Source organism: Rissa tridactyla, chromosome 4 (genome assembly GCF_028500815.1).
Source record: "Rissa tridactyla isolate bRisTri1 chromosome 4, bRisTri1.patW.cur.20221130, whole genome shotgun sequence".
In the NCBI taxonomy this organism is placed as follows: domain Eukaryota; kingdom Metazoa; phylum Chordata; class Aves; order Charadriiformes; family Laridae; genus Rissa; species Rissa tridactyla.
The window spans coordinates 2,021,157-2,038,851 of record NC_071469.1 but is presented as its reverse complement, the minus strand read 5'-3'; the positions used below and the strand labels follow the sequence as shown (position 1 = coordinate 2,038,851).

The 17,695-nt window shown below is 46.3% G+C and overlaps 1 protein-coding gene across 15 annotated transcripts in view; it reads left to right on the top strand.

The window, feature by feature from the left end:
• Positions 1–17,695, top strand: part of DAGLA (diacylglycerol lipase alpha) — a 76,108-nt gene that overhangs the window by 12,287 nt on the left and 46,126 nt on the right. For 3 of the 15 annotated variants that reach the window (XM_054201531.1, XM_054201533.1, XM_054201532.1), the window contains exons 2-3: positions 11,236–12,069; positions 17,439–17,604. The exons of 2 other annotated variants lie outside the window; for them this stretch is intronic. The gene's annotated coding sequence lies outside the window, so the exon portion shown is untranslated. Of the gene's footprint in view, positions 1–201; positions 4,597–11,235; positions 12,070–16,550; positions 17,154–17,380; positions 17,605–17,695 lie in introns of those variants that run through there. 10 more of the 15 variants (XM_054201528.1, XM_054201529.1, XM_054201526.1 and 7 more) reach the window with 10 other exon arrangements.

Genomic DNA, 17,695 nt, shown 5'->3' with positions numbered 1-17,695 from the left:
CCCTGTAAATTGAAAAGGAAATGGCAAAAAGAAAGGAGCTCGATTAATGAAGAGGTTTAGATTTCTAACAATAAGCGTCTTGTTTCCAGCTAAGTTCAGTGGAAAGCAGGCACCCGCCTAGGGGTGGTGCCTTGCTGACTCTTGGATGGGTGTGCTTCCTGGGCACCAGCAACAGATTTATTTTTTTTTTTCAAAAAAAAAAAAAAAAAAAAGGAGAAATCTGGTGGCTTTGGCAGTTTGTCATGGTAGCTAAAGGCTCAGCGAAAGAAGGGGTGTTGGTCTTAAAATGGACTTTGTCGGGTGAGTAAAACCCATCATCTTGCACTTCCCTCTTAGAAAAAGTTCCCTTTCATGTTCTTTCATATACCTTATCTTTTTAGCTGCACATCCTGGTTCTTTGTTACAAAGTCAACACAATATGGCCAGCGAGCAAAACTAGGGCTGTGGCTCACATCTGCTGATGGTATGAGCAGTGGGTATGGTGCCTGAGACTGCAGGAATGCTTCGTCAGCGCCGCGGTGAGGATTGTTCGCTGGTGCAGTGATAAAAAAAGGTGTTGGGGCCCTGACTGAAGCAGCTGTGCTCAGTGGAGCTTTTCCTTTTGGCTGGGTGGCTATCGGCACATCTGGGGACTCCTGCCTGTAGGTTACTGTCTCTTGTTTTATTATAAGGAGGATGGCTGTCAAGTTTTCCTGCCGTCAAAAGTATGGGTCATCAATTAGAGTAGGTAGCTGGCCGTTAAATATGATGCTTGCTTGGTACTTAAAAACTCCACCGTGTGTAAATAATACTGTTTTTTCATAGTCTGTATGTTTTCTGTGTTACCAACATTGTAGAATGCAACTTGAATTAAGATCACTTAGGTGTGCAGAACATTTTAAGTGCTTTAGTTAAAGAATAGCTCTGGCTTCTTTGTTGCCTTTTATACTGAGGGTGCTTACTGAAGACTTGGAACTATTTAGAGAACATGATTTCAGCTTCTTTGTGGAGGGAGGAAAGCTCACCCTAGAAATGGCTGGGGGGGGAGAGTTTGAGCTTCTGTTCTTGACTACAAAAAAATCACAAAATTTTATCTCGAATTCCCCTAAAACTGGTATGTCAAAAAGTTGGAGGCACTTGAAGAAAACCTGAATATTAGTTGTGCGCTTCTGATGCGTGTCTCTGGTGTTCTCCAGAGGTGGATAGCGCAAAGGTCACTCGCAGCCCTTGCTGGCAGCCCGGAGCAGGAACGTGATGCCTGGGGCTGTAGCTGAGGGAGGGGTGTTAAAGCGGCAGGCTCTGGCTGTACTCCTTCAGTGTCTCCAACGTCTTCCCTCCTCGTCTTCTATTTACTTTCCAAATCCTTTTTCAACTGCTTGGGTCAGACAGTAAGTTGTTATTGTACGTTTTGTTAGGGGTTGCCAGATCTGGTAGCCAAATGGAGGTGAGGCCACTCAAGCGCTGTGGCCCAGATGAAGCCAACAGTGAGGCTGAGCATGTAAGTCCACAAATACATATACAACACGTACATGAATGTACATATATATATATGTATTTACTGTCCTGTGACAGCCTGGAGAGAAGCTAGGGCAGAGGCTCTGCTTCTCTATCTAGGTTAATGGGCTTCCCCTGCCTGCCATAGTGCCTCTGTACTCATGGAGATGAGCCTTTGATGGGTGATGGCTCCTGTGATGGGCCTGGGGGGACCTGGGTGAGGCTGTTATTTGGGTTCCCCCACTTGCCATTGTGTCTCTGGGCTCCTGTGTGTGTAGGTGAGCTTTTTATCCCATAACCTAACACATTTCAAAGACCAGATTGTCTCTCTGCCCTTCCCCTGCTTCTTTCATGTACAGCCTGTCACTGGTGGAAATGCATAATTTTTCCATTTTGCTGTGTTTGTCTCCTCGCTGGCGTATTAGGGTAAAGCATAGGGAGAGGAGGAGGGAGAGAGGGAGGAAGGCATGTGTAGGCTGCTGGTGTTGCAATTTAAAACCTACTCGTGGAAAGGGAGTGGGGTCATTCTTGTGTCCTTTGTATACTTTTTTTCCCTTTTCCAGATTAACTTCAGTCTGGCAGCTGGAACACCTTTTAAAATTTCAGTGGTGCCAGGAGAGATCACTGAACTGCCGGTGAATTATTCATAGTGTCATTCCGTCAGTATTCTTATTTCCTTACTCCAGAGTGAGCATTTTGGCCTATTGGTCTCATTCATTCAGTTGAAGTGGGATACTGTATGCTGCTGCGTGCTCTTCGGCTGGACCCTCTGCTCCTTGCTCTGGCTGAGGAGTGCAGCACAGAGGAAGGAAAAAGCCAGTGCACGTTCATTTTTTTTTTTCCAGTTTAAAGAATGCCCGAATTCATCATGTGTTGGGCAAGTCATTGCTCAAAACTGGATGCCGTAGCAGACTAAGCTTTCTGGGTTTGTCTGCTCTGCTGTTTTCCTCTTTGCAATGAAAATAAAATCATAAATTATCATGTAGCTTGCTGCCACGGGATGTATTGGATGCTGTGCATCCTAAGATATACAAAAAGATGAGTTGTTCATGTGAAGAACAGTGAGACTAATATGTATAAATAAGAGTTCTTTGTTATCTTGCTTCGAACAGTAACCTAATCACTAACTGGTTCTGATAATGAATCTTCCACACAATGAAAGTTATGCAGTATTTTCATCAGGTGCCCTTTTGTAATGCACCTCTTGGCATGTACCCCCAACGCTACAAGTTCTAAGGAAGGAATGCAGAAAACTGAACTGACTGATGGACGGCTGCATATGGGGAAAGGCTGGAGAGAGATGAGTGCTTGACCGAGCATGGATTCTTGAGGTCACCAGAATTTGATTTTTCAGATGTTAGAGGCATAGATTTTTTCACTGGAATAAGCGTGGAGCGTGGGACAGACTGCCAGCAAGAATGCCGTGAAGGTATGTGAAAAGCTACCTGGCATCTGAATGCAATTGTCCTGTGATCTGGTTATGGAGCACTCGGATCGCCTTCTCAAAGAGATTGTGGTTACAGTCATGTTTTGGGAGAGAATTGGAGCCATCCGACAAGACGCTGCTGTAGCTTTTGTCCTCACACGCTGTTGTACACACAGAAGATCTCAGACTGCGATTTGAAGATAATAATTTTCTAGTCCTGTGGGCTGTGCTTGGTGGTCTGTGAGGTCTATGCAGAGTTTAAGGCGAACAAAACATTTCTGCAAGAATGCAGGCGTAATTCCTATAATTCCTCTTCAAAAGGGCTGGGAACACTTTCCCGCATTGCCCAGAAAAGAACTGTAGGAAACCTCAGCTTGAATGTTTGTGCCTGTGTTCAGAATTTAAGTGACTGAGTGAAGAAATTGAGGGGAGGGGGAAAAAGTAGCACAGGATTATGATGCAGAAGAGCTCAGATCTGGGCTAGGCTTATGCCTGATACTTCGGTGCTTGATTGTGCCTTAATCAGCTGGGTTAATTGCAGTATAATATTGCTCTGAAGCGTTTGAGCTCTAATCAAGTACTATAGCTGAAAAAGATGAAATAAAGATACTTTTTTTTTTTTTTTGCAGGCTTTGAAAGTTCACAATAAATGAATTGGTTACCAAACCCCAGATCTTGTGCTTGTGATCTCTTCCAAGATTATTACAACGTTCTCGCCAAGGACTGTTTCAGGCACTTAGTTCTGAAGCCCAAGTGAAAAGCTCGAAATGAACGGACACTTCATGGTTAATTATAGTATAATTAAAGGCAAGGGGAAAAAAAAGTCCACACCTAGATAAATCCTGCAGAAGGCATTGCCACAAAGGCACTAGATTTAATTACAGGGATAATGATGCATTGCCTACAGCATAAGAGGAAAAAAGTACTTTCTCTTCTAATAGCCTAAAAGTGCGTTGGCTCAGAGCCAATTACTTGTCCTGGGGTATGTCTGAATAAACAGCTTTTTTTTCTCTTATAATCCTGTTTGGATTATAAGTTCAAGTGTGAAGACTCATTTAGCATTTGAAAGTCTTATCTGCTAGACTAGAGGAAAGGTGGTTTCTCTTATGGAAATCAATTTTTGAAGTGCATCCTTTTCCAAACAGCTGCTGGAGTAACGATCCTGTCCGTTTGCTGAGTACGAGCCTGCCTCTGTTAGTTAAGTTTTCTGGACAAGATCTGGGGTCAACTTCTCTTCTTTATCTTTCTCATTGATGGAAAAGGGAAATTGCTTTCCTTTTGTTTTACAAAACCTGCTAAGTTACCCATGTCTGAATTTTCCAATTGACTTTAGCTCAATGGAGAGAGAGATCTGAACTGAGCTCACCTGGCTTTTATCCAGGATGTGCAGCAGCCGGGTCCCAGATCACTCATCCTCACAGCTCCTGGATTTGTACCTGGGAGCAGATAACAAGGTGATGTCCAGCTCTGAGCAGGACCCTGTTGATTTTCTTTGGGAAAGATGACGTTTTCCTTGTTTGATTCAGCCAGACATGGACTTCAGTGATGGTTTTAGGGTCCAGTCCACCCTCTTTTGAAAAGAGAATAGCACAACTGAGTCAATTTTGAAAATAGGATGCGGTGTTTTTTTTTTTCTGGAGGGCCTGTGGCCGTGCTGTTTTGTCTGGCAGACCTCTTCATGTGTTACTTGCTCACAGGTAAGGCGGCTATTCATGTTTCTGGCTTCTTTGCAGTTCACTGGAACCAAACTGATGTCATTTAGATGGAGTTTGTACCTAAATTTTGTCCGCTTCTCTTTGGCAGGGAGGAGATACCCAGCTCCTTTCCCAGTCCCTCTTTTCTGATCTCTGATCCCTTTCATCTTATTTTCATGGTTCTCCTCTCTCTATTTTAGTAACCATGGTTTTGATTTATGTTCTGAATAGTCTCCTGCTGCTTTTTTGTATCTCCTACCGCAGCCCTAACAGTCTGCAATGCCGGAGTTAGCGGACTCCTGTGTGTGGCTAGTCCGTGTGTCCTGCACTCTGTTAGCTTGGGGAAGAATTGTTCCTGATTTTTCTTTGAGTATAACCAGTTGTTAGCCACACAAACAGACAGCTGCGATCCGTGCTTTTTGATGTGTGTCTGTACAGCTGCTTGAAGCCAAGGAATGCTTTTTTTTCCAGGGTATTTCTTCTGCTGCAGCTCTCCTCTCGTCACGTGGGATGTCTGCTTCTGCCTCACCTCCTTTCACCTTGCTTTTGTCCATCTTTGCTAAACTCATTCTAGGTACCAAGCTGGGTGGCCAGGAGGGTAGCGATGCTGTCCCTGAAGTGACAGGCTTTTCTAGCTCCTACCAACATGTGCTTAGTGACTTCTCCAACAGCAGCTAATGAGAGAAAGCGAGGAGTCTATGGAAACAAGGAGGATGGTGGCAACAGGGAGAAAAATATATGTGTTTTCATGAAATTATCAAGGTAGTCCTTGGGACAGGCTAGAAACACTTTGCTTATGTTGAGATTTTATATAATTAGCTACAAGTTATGCCATGCATGCGTTTGTATGAAGAAGTAGGAGTAATCCCCACAGTCTGCTCCATATTGCCCTGTCATGTAACCTTCTTCTGGAGCCAGAGTAATGAATGCCCCTGTACTCGTCACTGGTGAGGCCCCACCTCGAGGGCTGTGTCCAGTTTTGGGCACCTCACGACAAGACAGACATTGAGGGGCTGGAGTGGGTCCAGAGAAGGGCAGAGGAGCTGGTGAGGGGTCTGGAGCAGGAGTCTTGTGAGGAGCAGCTGAGGGAGCTGGGGGTGTTCAGCCTGGAGAAGAGGAGGCTGAGGGGAGACCTTCTCGCTCTCTACAGCTCCCTGAAAGGAGGGGGGAGCCGTGGGGGGGTTGGTCTCTTCTCCCAAGGAACAGGCGATGGGACAAGAGGAAATGGCCTCAAGTTGCGCCGGGGAGGTTTAGGATGGATATTAGGAAAAATTTCTTCACTGAAAGGGTTGTCAAGTATTGGAACGGGCTGCCCAGGGACATGGGTGAGTTGCCATCCCTGGAGGGATTTAAAAGACAGGTAGACGTGGTGCTTAGAGATATGGTTTAGTGGTGGTTTTGGCAGTGTTGGATTGATGGTTGGACTCGATGATCTGAAAGGTCCCTTCCAACCCAGGCAATTCCATGATTCTATGAAACGAGCAGCGAATAGCTTGTTGTGTGAGGTTCCTGGTCAAGGCGCAAGGAAAGTCAGCTGGAAAGCACCCTCAACTGGGAAGACCTGTAAGGTAGAGTAGGGACGTATAGATGGTCAATATAGCAAGGAGACACCTGAAGAAAATTGGGGAGTGATAATTTAGGCAATGTGTGAAAACTTGGGCATGCCACGAGGAGATGCCTGGGACCCTGGCTGAAGACAGAACATGTGGCTGTGCTGCCTGTAGTTTGTCAGACGTTTGGGGAGCAGAGGATGAGATGGTGATTAGCTGTTCCACACACTAGAGTGATGAACCCACAGAGAAAAGCAGGCATAAGAAGTCTGTGAGCTCTGTGACAGAACAAGAAAAAAGTTGGAGTAAATTAAGAATATTTGCAGGACTCGTAGCTGGAAAACTACAGGACTGTAGAACTGAAATAGGAGATCTTCTAAAATTGAGTTGTCTAAATAATTACTGAGCTAGAAACTGAGGTCTCTACTGATCTGGCTCTCCCTGGGGAGCAGCAGGACGGGATACTTGCTCACGAGGGGTGGGCTGAGGTGTGTGTGCTGTTACCCGCGGGGCTCGGCACAGCCACCGAGGGCCCGGAGGGTTTGTGAAGGAGCTTCGCGTGCCGAATCCATGCTGTATGTGTGTGCAGAAGAAGGTGCTGTGCGTGGGTGGTGCGGAGGAGGGATGTGTGTGCTGGTGTTTAGAAGTGTAGCTAATGGAGGCTCTGTCTGAAGAGAAGGGCTTTTTAGCTCTGGGTTTTGGAAAGAGAGAGAGATATATATAAGGCTTATATATGACACGAGATCAGAGAAACCTGGGCTTGATTCATCCTTGCTTACATAAGCAAAATGAAAATAGGATTCCTGCCTTCTATTGCACGCATCCAAATCTAAGATTCAGGAAGAGCCTTCAAGCTTGGCAGGATTCAGCCCAGGATTTCAGGTTTTATCTTGCTGTGTCATTAGGGAAGCACTGACCAGCAAGAATTTCTAGGAAGAGAAGGAAACGTTTGGTCTGCTTGTCCCGGCGATGGGTGGTATGTAGAGGTGTGGGACCTACTCTGTTGTTTGCTTTCTTGTGCCTCTTGCAGCACGTGCGGTTGTAGCATCTTTATCTGAAGCACCAGCTGGAGAAAGTGGCTAGAGGGAAAGCAAACTAAGTCATGGGGGAACTGCCCGGATTTGATGTCCACTGGGTCTGAATTTGGGACTTAATTTCCTAAGCCGGGAGGGAGTTGGAGCTGGATGCGCTGAACAGTTGGTGGTTTTACTTCTTGCAGGCACGCTGCGCTCTTCCTCGGTGATTTCCTTGTGATTCCTAACGGACAAGCCTTTTGGGCTAGCGAACAGCTGGCAGCAGCTGGCAAGGAGGAGCTCTGCTTCTCTCGAGATTCTCCAGGGCATCTTAGCAACAAAAAACATGGAGAAATAGATGGAGGGCTGCAAAGCAGCGGAATCAGGGGAAGCCACAGAAAATGTGGAGACTGAAAAAGAAAAGGGAGTAAGAGAATGACAGTCTAATGGGGGAGTGGGCTGCCAGAGGAGAGAAAAGATGTATAAAATCCAAAGGACTGGGTGAGGAGACAAGGGAGGCTTTCAGAAATTGGTGTGCATAGGGGTGTGTGTGAGAACGGGACTGCTCTGAGTGCAGGAAGGTGCTGTCACCGGCAGGTCTGGGAGGATGTGTGAGGGAGGAGAAGCTCGCTGGTGTGTGCGTAACCATGGAAGGAGGCTGCTTGTAAAGCACTGTGTGTGTCCAGAGCAGTGCAGATCCCAGAAGGGTCTCTGGGAGGTGACTGGGATTTGGGTTCCGGCAGCACGGAGCCCTGGAGGGTGTTATTTATAGCAGCAACCACTGAGGCAGGAAAAGTTTGCTCAAGCTGTCATTTGTGTGAGCCGGAGAGCTGGAGTCTGGCTCTCCCTCCCTCCTGCTCTTGCTTTCTTCAGATTTTCACTGTAATTAGCAAGCTTTACATGAGCCGGGTCAGAGCTGGCAGCTTTCTTTAGAAGATTCTGTTCTCCCTGCAGGAATAAGGAAAGATTTTTTTTTTTTCTTTTCTTCTGGGACTACTTAGCCTGATCGTTTGTTTTATTTCAAGGGCTGTTCTCGTGCACTGAGGTGGAAGCCACGAGATGGGAGGGGCAGAACCACATTTCTTCTGAAGTTGCAGAAACCAGCATCTGAAAATCCAGAGTTAGGCTTTAAATGTTCACTTTGAGCTTAGAAGCAATAGAAAAAAAAAATCTTTTTAAGATTCTAATCTGTACTAATTGGGGCTGGTCTAGGATGAGAAAAGCATGTTAGTCAATACAAAGCTGTTCTGCTGTCATTTACCTTGAAAGCCTGTTTCCTTTGGGTGCTCAAAAGGAAGCTTTTCAGATTTTAAAGTGATGGATTGAGAACCACAGAGGGTCAGCGTACAGATACAGATGGTTAATATCTGTGTTTCTGTGACAGACGGTGGCAATGCTCTGTTGTCACATGCTGTAAGGCCTCTTACAGTGTATATATGGAAGTGTTATTATCCAAGGCAAGGAAAATTCCAAGCTGAAATTCACCATTCTCTGCTACAGGATTTTAGCAAATACGATGTGGTGTTTGTGCTGTGTGGGGCGTATATTAAAGGTAGTCACTGCGGCGCTAACACTTGCGTTGGTAAAAATGCCTACCTGTGCAACACACATATCCTTCAGCAGGTAGAGCTCGTTACTTTGGTGTTTGATCTTTACTTCATTAAGGCCCCAGCGTAAACATTCAAGTGAAACTGGATCTGCTCCATCACAGGGACACGTGGCCGGGATTTGTGCCGAGAGAAGCCCTCCTCTGGAAAGCAGCAGTCCCCTGGATGGTAGGAGATCGTTAGACTTCACAAGGTCTCACTGGAGAAAAAAAAAATGGATTCAGGATGTTGTGTTGTGTGGTTTTTTTTTTTTTTTTTTTTTTGAGGTTACTTCTGTGAAGTCAGATTTATACTGAGGAGGGGGAACGATCTTAATATAGAAGTAGGTTTCTAAACGGGATGCCGTAAATACTGCTTTAGGGTCTGTTTTATTAAATGTGTTTGCAAGAATAACTGATACCCTTGCTTGAGGTGTATTCTGATGTTAGATTAGTTTTCAGGGAAGGCTCTAAGAAATCCAGAGTTGTGGGCAAGAAAAAGGAGAGATTCTGCTTCATAAGGTGCAAGGCTGATGCTCTCGGGAGGAATAAGCTATTGGAAAGGGGGAACCTGGGAAGATTTGGGGAGTAAAGGGAGAAGGCAGATGTGTGCATTTGTGATGAAATACAGACATGGGAAATATTCCCTGAAATACATTTTCAGGGCAATCACAGCAGTTGAGAATACTCCCTTTTTGAAACACTGCTGCAGAATGAGGTGGACCCCATGAATAGTGTGTTAATGTCTATCTACTGGGAGTTTTATTTGAACATTGGAAAAAAACATGGATCGGGGATTGTGGGGGACTGACAGGAGAGGTGGGCTTCTAGGAGTTCGTGGTTTTGGAGTGACCTGTTTAAAAGATTGTTGTGAAATGGGTTAACTGCATTCATGGAGCTGTTTGGGGGAGTAGAGATGTAATGGGAGAACATTTAGCGCAAAGGGTAATTCGTTGCAAGTTATAAGAAGCAATCCTTAGTGGTGAATGACACGGAAAAGCAGTGAGAGCTTAATTGTTTGAGTCATTTACGATAACCTAGAGAGCGCTCTTAAATTCAGATCTCGTCCTGGGTGATTTGAGGACATGACAGAACATGCGTGGCCTTTGGGGTGTATGACCTCCATGACCCAATCTTTTCAGTCTGATTTCTAAGAATGTAAGATACAGGCATGTTCTTGCCCAAAGTAAAGAATACGAAGCAAAAGCGGCAATCTGAACCCAAGCGGAGGCACAAGCCGTCCGACGAGATCAGCAGATGTATTTTAGTGCAAATGTAAAATGCGGAGACCAGAGGAACAACGTAGAGGCCAGAAGCTTGATTAGAAATAGAGCTGTCAGCCCAGGGTCCCATGATCAGGGCCATGATGGGGGGAAATCGCTGAAATAAACGGGCAGCACCAGTAAAATGAGTGGGTTGTATCCAAGTAAGGTCTGGATTCTCAGAAGCCAATTTCCAACATAGTTGAGCCTGGCAGTTTCCTACCGTTAACATCCACATTTAATGATTACAAATTGTATTAAAAAAAGGTGCGTTAGGGTGTAGTCTACCAAACAGTTTGCCACATCGCAATGATTCGCAGCATTTTTGATTTGCAACGGGGCATACACCTGCCTAACCGCTCAACAATGGGATGTGCGAAAAGGAAAAAAAAAAAACCAAAACCAAAAACCCAGGATAAGTTGTAGTGGGTTGTGGAGCAGAAAAAGAAGCGCAGTCTGTGAACCCTGGTGTTGAGGGGATTGCAATGCAGAGTGAGGAGCTAGAGGCCCTGAAATTCTGCCTGTGTCCCTATTACTCTTGATTATATCCCCTCCAGTGCTAGCGTGGAGGGAGAAGGAGGCAATTTTTAATTCCTTAGCATCCTTTCCTTCCAGAGCCACCTTCCCTTCCTGTATCAAGCGGTCTGTGAGCAGAGACAGCGTTTCCTCCTTCTGTCCTGGCAGTTGCATGTGGAGGAAACAGTTCCGCGGTGATTCCGTTTGCTCGGGAGCCTGGTGCTGCCTCTCCGCTGCTCGGACAGGTGTGCAGCTGCTCGCCGGCACGTTTTTTGGGGAGAAGAGCCGGGAAGGACTGCCAAGGAGCGGTGGTGTTGACCGCACAGTTTTTTCCCCGAGTTTGGCACCGATCTTCTGTTCTCCCACTTCTTTCACTCTTCTCGTATTGGCAGCGGTGGTCCCGTTTAGCTCCCGTAGAATGACTGGTGGCTTTCCCTGGATGTGACTCATCCTCTAGGGAATTCCTGAAGCAATGAGTCAAGTTATTGGGAAAACTGTTTGCCCACTAGTGTAAACTAGGAAGCCGGGGAGCCTGCCTGCCATATCGTAGAGAGACAGTTATTTTTTAGCGTGGCAGGGATTGTCCTCTCTCTTCCTAAAGGCAGGTCACTTCAAGATTAGCTGTAGAAGGGATACGTTGCTGAATATATTTATTTTCACCTTGAAAGATGCTCCTCCTGATTTTTTTTTTTATTTATTCTCCTGTTTTTTTTAAGGTGGCTGATCTGGTAAGCATTCCAGGGTGGAGTAAAACTGACAGGTTTTGAATTTACCAGTATTGTAGTGGAAAAAAAATAGCTTGCCTAAAGAAATGAGGCTGTCATATTGGCACCAGTCAGCTACATCTGAAATACTCCTTTCGTAAGTACCATTTACCACTTCATTCTGCCCTGGCTGACTTAACCCAGCCATTGTTATTTTTCCTATAGACAAATTAATGGTTGTGTGGTTTACAACCGTGAATTAACAGATTTTGAATACAGCCATGGGACGTTACAACAAAAACAAAGAACTTCGATCCCTAATAATTGTGTCCAGGGCAAATTAGACTGTTGTACCACATATGTGAGTGTGGGTTGGCCAGGGTTGTTTGCCGGCGGATGCTACTCAGATTTGGGGTGCTCAGAATTTTTGAGAGATGCTCGTATCTACGGAGTTAGGTCAGCTCATCCGAACGATATTTTTCCACGTCCTTCCCCTGCACCATTCAAGCCCAGCTTTTCTTGTCACTGATTGCTGACTATTAAACATTAGCAGATTTTATTACCCTGTAGAACAGCAAGTTCTATTTAAAATACAAAATTAGTTTCACTTTTTAATACGTTTTTTTTTTTTTTTCCCCCTAGCAACTTGGACATTTTTTTTTGCTTGAGCTTGGAATTGTCAGAAAGCTCAGATTGTGGGCTTCGCTAGCACAAAATGTAGGTGGTTGCAGATATGTCGGCATTGATACAACGATTGGGTGTTGTTTTTAACTAAATTAGTGTCAGCAGACTTGGATTGCGCTCCTTCTCCACTCCTAGGTTTTCAATAAAGTGGCTCATTTTAAGGTAAGCTTATCTGTCAACTTCCCTTGTTTCTTGACCAGTTATTCATCAAGACTTTTAATTTTCTGTAGTCTGACAAATATGAAGCTTGGAGTTTAAATTGTGCTCCTACTGAGGTCAAGGAGAAATGTCCTAGTAGTCTTGGAGCTGTAGGGTGAGGCTCCCTTTGTTTCTCTCAGAACATTATTCTTCCTTTAATTTGGGCAGCTGAAATGGCTCATGGTGATCGCTGTCTTTATGGACTCAAATGAAAGTGCTTTTCAGAGGACTGCTTATCCCTACACACTTCTTCCTTTTTTTTGTCTGTGGACAAATCCTGGCCCGTGGAGTATCCCAGCTGGAAAAAGAAAAAAAAAAGGGGGGGGGGGAGTGAACAAATGCTGTGAATAGTGTTTTGGTATCATTTAACTTTACTTAAGACCTTTCCATCCTCTTGCACTAAAACCAATGATATTTGCAAGAAAATACTTTTTTTTTTTTTTCCAAAGACAACACCAGTATAGACAAATACGTACCAAGCAGATACGTTGGTTGCTCTGGTGTCTCTATAAGAAAAAATAATAATTCAGAAAATATATTTCAGCTCAAATTGTATCTCAACTTTGCAAAGAATAGCTTCCTTCCTGAAGGCAGCAGTGGTATGTATGCCTACCAGCCCTCCAAAAGCAAATGTGCCACTGTCCCAGGCTAAAAGTGACATTTTTGCCGGGTTTCCCCTTGCATGTTGTGTGTTTGTGTGACTCCATTGAATGGAGGAAAACAGCTGTTGCCAACTTGCAGTGTATTTGTTGTTGTTTTCCTTAAACAATCACTTTCTGTCATGTTGTTGTTAGGGCAAAAGTACTAATCCTTGTAGTTGCAGAAAAAGTGCTTGAAAACTTGAACCCTTTGTGTGCAGAGCCCAAAAATCTGACTTAAATATTTGAATGCTAGCATCTCTTTTTAAAAATACTTGTGGATTTTGATGTCTTAGGTAATGGCTTAGGCTACCTGGGGTTATCTATACCATTGCTCAAGGGCAGTGTTGGACCCTTTGCGGTTGCGTTGTTCTATAGGAAAATAATGAGTTTGGAGTGAATAGCAAAGGTGATACTGAATCTTCTGCACTAGTAGTAAGGTTTTGAGAGCTGATTTTTTTTTTTTTTTTTTTCCTCGTGAGAGAAGAGGAACCATTTCAGAAAAACTCTGATAAGTGGCTTTTGAAATTCCAGGGTATAAATTGTAAGGCTGCGAGGTTCAAGAAGGTAACAGGTAGGAGATGTTGTCTGTGTTTGAAGATAGTGTGGGACTGGTGAGAGCTATTTCTACCCAAGGCAAGAGCTGTTTGGAGAAAGGGACAAAGAAGATGGATTTAAGCAAGGAGCACGTGTGCTTCGAAAACATCTCGATGTGTTTATGCTGCCTGAGGCAAAGGGGCTTTGAAGGAACATTAGGGAGGAATAAGCTGAGATGGAGATGGGCCAGCACTGGGCCAACTGGCCAGTCTGTTCTTGTTACTACCAGTGTATTCCTGTGACCATCACCATTGCACTTCCAAGGGTGTATTTATATAAGCCAGCATTTACGATTTAAGCTGGTGGGATGTGCAGGTAAGCTCTTGTCCCCTGGGTTTTGAAGGTCAGTTTATTCTCCGAGATGTATTTTGGGTATTTGTGTCAGTGGGCAGTATTGTAGTTCCAGATCTCACCTAATCATATTAGTTGTGTAATGATGACATTGGAGGGAGATGATTGTGGTGCGGTGGCCTCGTCCTGGGGGAGCTGCCTCTGAAATGTGCCAAGCCACAAGAGACTTTTTGAACCTTTCCTTTCTCAAACCTGATGGCTTAGTCCCATGGCTCTGCCACTGACTCATTTTATTGCCTTCTCCTTGGAAAATGGGAGACTGTAAAGGAGAATCTTAAAAGTAGATGCGAAATTGATACTCCAAACTTAGACACCATTGATTTTTGCCAGCATTCCCTGACTGTGCGCAGTGGCCTGGGGCTTGGTTGTAAATATGGCTCTTAGGCGTTACATTAACGCATACAATAGTCTTTAAAGTACAGATCTGTTGCCTTAATTGTAGTCAGTCATGCTAGAACTATCCTCACAACCTTCTGGCAGCTGCTGTAGCATCTCCCCCCAGGGAAGAAGCTTTCCCTGCAATTCCTGCAGGCATCGCTCGCCATAGAGATCTTCCGCCACTTGTAAAATAGAGATCTTTCGCCACTCGTCTTCCTTTGGTGCTGTGCGGTTTATCCCCACATTATATTACGAGCCTCTGTTCCACATCGAGTAGGTGTTCCTCCCTCTGCTAAGATGCTCTGAGATATTCCCACCCTGGAAGGGCGCTTTTTTGAAAGTTTGGATATTTTTTTTTCATCTGTCCTACTGCTTGTTTCTGCTGTTTCTTGCTAATGGTTGTTATGGGTGAATTGTACAGCGGAGACAGACAGCACCAGACCTTGCCATCCAGTTCGCGCCGCATACTGGGTCCTGCAAGAGATGCTGGAGGAGAGATGGGTTTGTGTGTGTGCAGACATTGGCAAGCAAATGCCTCCTGGCCAGCTTCAGGACACTTCGTATGGATCTAACCACATCCCCCCCCGCCCCTTCTCCCTGCAAGGGAAGAACAATTCCCAGATTGTGAGGAACCAAGCTCAGAAACAGAAAGAACTCCAGTGAAAACCCTTAAAAATAGCTGGACAAGGGCTGATGAAGCTGGAGCCAAATTCTAATTGATGATTTCCGTCAAGTACAGTAAGCGCTTATAGAAAGGCATGCTTAATGGGAACAGGAGGTTTCTGTGAGCTGCAGGGGCGATGACCCAACCTGGGGTAGAAAGCCCATGTCCCATGTGGGACACGCTCCTGAGGAAAGGAAGGATGTGGGGTTCAGGTAGGAGGAGTGACTTGGCAGGGCTGGAACCCTACCATCTGTTAGTAAAGCGCTATTTCAGGGCAAGGGTTTGTATTTTATGAAGCGGCAGACGTTTAAGGGTCAGAAGCTCTATGGTTAAGCATGCTGAATGTAATTTTTGGTCACCCAGATTTGTCAAACGTGGTTATTTTAAAATGCAGTTGCTTTTTTAGTTCACTTCGGTGTAAAAACTTTGGCATCTGCCAGAAGCACAGAGATCTTGAATAGCTCTAATAAATAATTTCAGAAAGAGGAAATGCAGGTATAGTGGCAAGGGACGGAACGTGGTTCTGTTGCTGGAAGGAGACAAGGAAGGTTGTGCAGTGCTGTGGAGGAGGATTCACGGTTGCCATCCTGTGTGGTAGGAGGCAGAAGGCAGTTGTAGAGGACCTAAGTGGATGGAGTTGAATCTGGTGGTGTTCTGGACACTGCCCCGGGCTTCTCTGGTGACGCATGGGGCTTACTGTGGAGGTGCCCCTAGTCTCCTCTTGGGGCTTCTGCTGCGCCCATGCTGCACACTCAAGACAATCTTGGTCACCCTTAAGACAACCCAGATCTCTGGGTACCCGGGCACGGCGACCTGGTTGTGCTGTCGGGGAAGAGAAGCTGATGCTCCCAGAAACGTCTCTGCTGTGGCAGCGCAGGCAAGCCGAGGAGCAGCAAATTCCCCCCGAGGAAATGCTGCTGTTTGAGCTGCCATGACACAAAGCTTGGTGCCTTTCAGTTTTCCAGATGGATTTTCCTAAGCGGCTCTAGCAGATGATCCGTGAGAGCTGGCAGTCCTGGGCTACGACTTCTCAGCGGGACAGCAGGTTGGGGCTGGGACGTTCCCTGGGAACATGGTGGCATTTCATCCAGTACTGCAGGCGCGTGCCACTGGGAGGATGAGCGTGCCAGTACACGTCGCTGGATTTCTGCAGAGCAGCAAAGGGCTTTGTCCTGTAGTGACTCCTGCAACCATCCACAGAGCTAAGACCTAGGAATCCCCTTTCTTCTTGGCTTCCCGTAGCCCTAAGCAGTGAAGATGAAGGTCTGATTGCTGGGCTTTGAACAGCTGAATTCCTTTTGAAGGAGGTTGCGTGCAGAATTTGGGGACATCAGCTGGAAGAGGGTGCGGACAGACGGGAAACACAGATTAAATGGGATTGCTTTGTTGTACCTGGATTGTGTGAAGTTGGAAGCAGGTCACTGTCTCAGGCTGAGGGAAAAGACAGGTGAGAAACGGATTGGGCCAGGGGTGTTTCTCCTCCTGGTGCCTCTGCAGACACCGCCAGTGGGCTGTTAAAGTCAGAAGAAACTATTTCTGATTTCATCGTGGTGTTGGCCTCCCATCTTTTGCTTGACAGCAATAGCAGGTGACGGCCTGAACTGCAGGAGGCTGAGTGGGGACCGGGAGGAGGTTTTTGGGTGACGGAGGTGGGGATGCTGAGTGAGTCTGTGGACATCCCTTGTGGATCCAGGGGTGAGGGTTTGCCAGGGGTGAGTGTGTGTGGTTTTGGGGGTGCAAATGTGCCTTGGGTGTCTGTGTGATGCTGTGAGCTTAGAGCAAATCCTGCTTGTGGATTTGGGTGGTGGGGAGTAGCTGATTCTCTCCTGGGGTGTTGGCGTGGTGTGGGTGGTCTCTTGCGGTGCAAGATCTACTCAGCCCTTTTGCTTCAGCTATGGCTGTGTTCAGCTTGTATTTACTTGTATACCTTCTTCGGAGGCTAATGTCAGACATGATGGGATGTTGGATTAGACTAAATCTCCTAGGTTTAGCTGGAATGTTGTCTCGCTGTAGCATTTTTCTCCCTTGCTCTTTTCTCTAAGCCTTCCCCTACAGACAGCTAATTCTCCCCTTCCCCCACATCCTGTCATACCCCAGAGCATGTCACAAGGAATTAACGGCTGAAAAGGCCTGGGAGAGGCTGCTCCTCTGGAACAGTCTCTCCTTTCTGTGACCGGGGTGGCCCCTTCTCTGTGCCCCTTTTGTGTCTAGTCCAATTCCCACCCCCTGGCCATTCAATCCATGCCAGAGGGAGACACCAACGGCCCTGAGCCTTTCCCAGCCTTGCTCTGGAAGCGCTGCCTGATGCTATCGGCTGCAACCGAGGGGCTTCCCGCACACAACTGGGGCTCCGGACCCATCCGGAAGCCCTGTTGTAGCGTTCCTGGTCCTGCTGGCTTCTCAGCAGCAAGAGGGAGGAGGTTTGTGATGCTGAGCTTGCTGCTGGAGGGCTTTTCCTTCTCTCCCGTCGCTGTGCATCTCTGACAGCATCGCCCGCTCTCGCTCCCGGTCCTCCTTCCCACAATTCACATACAATCTCCTCAGAATAGGGATGATGTCACTTCCTTCCAGAGGGTGTTGGGGGTGTGGAAGGGGGGAGTCACGACCCCTGGCTCGGTGGTTTTCAGCAGCCACGATGAATAAATGAGGTTGCTGTCTTGGAGGGAGGGAGTTGCTCTGAAGATGATGCTCGGCTCTGTCGGCAGGCAGTCACCACGCCGTCCTTCCCTTTGCCGAGTGGGATTTTCAATGGCTGCAAGAAGAGTTTGCTGTTCCCTCCTTCCCTTGTGATGTCTGTCTCCGTGGATATACACTTTTCCTGAAATACCCTTACGAGAGAGAAGGATGTGCAGCGGCTGGACCACATGCCATGTAAGATTTCTGCTTCCGTAGATCCCTCTGTGATCGGAGGGTCAAGGGCTCTGGACTCCTTGCACACAAAGCTTGTGCCTGCATGTGCTTC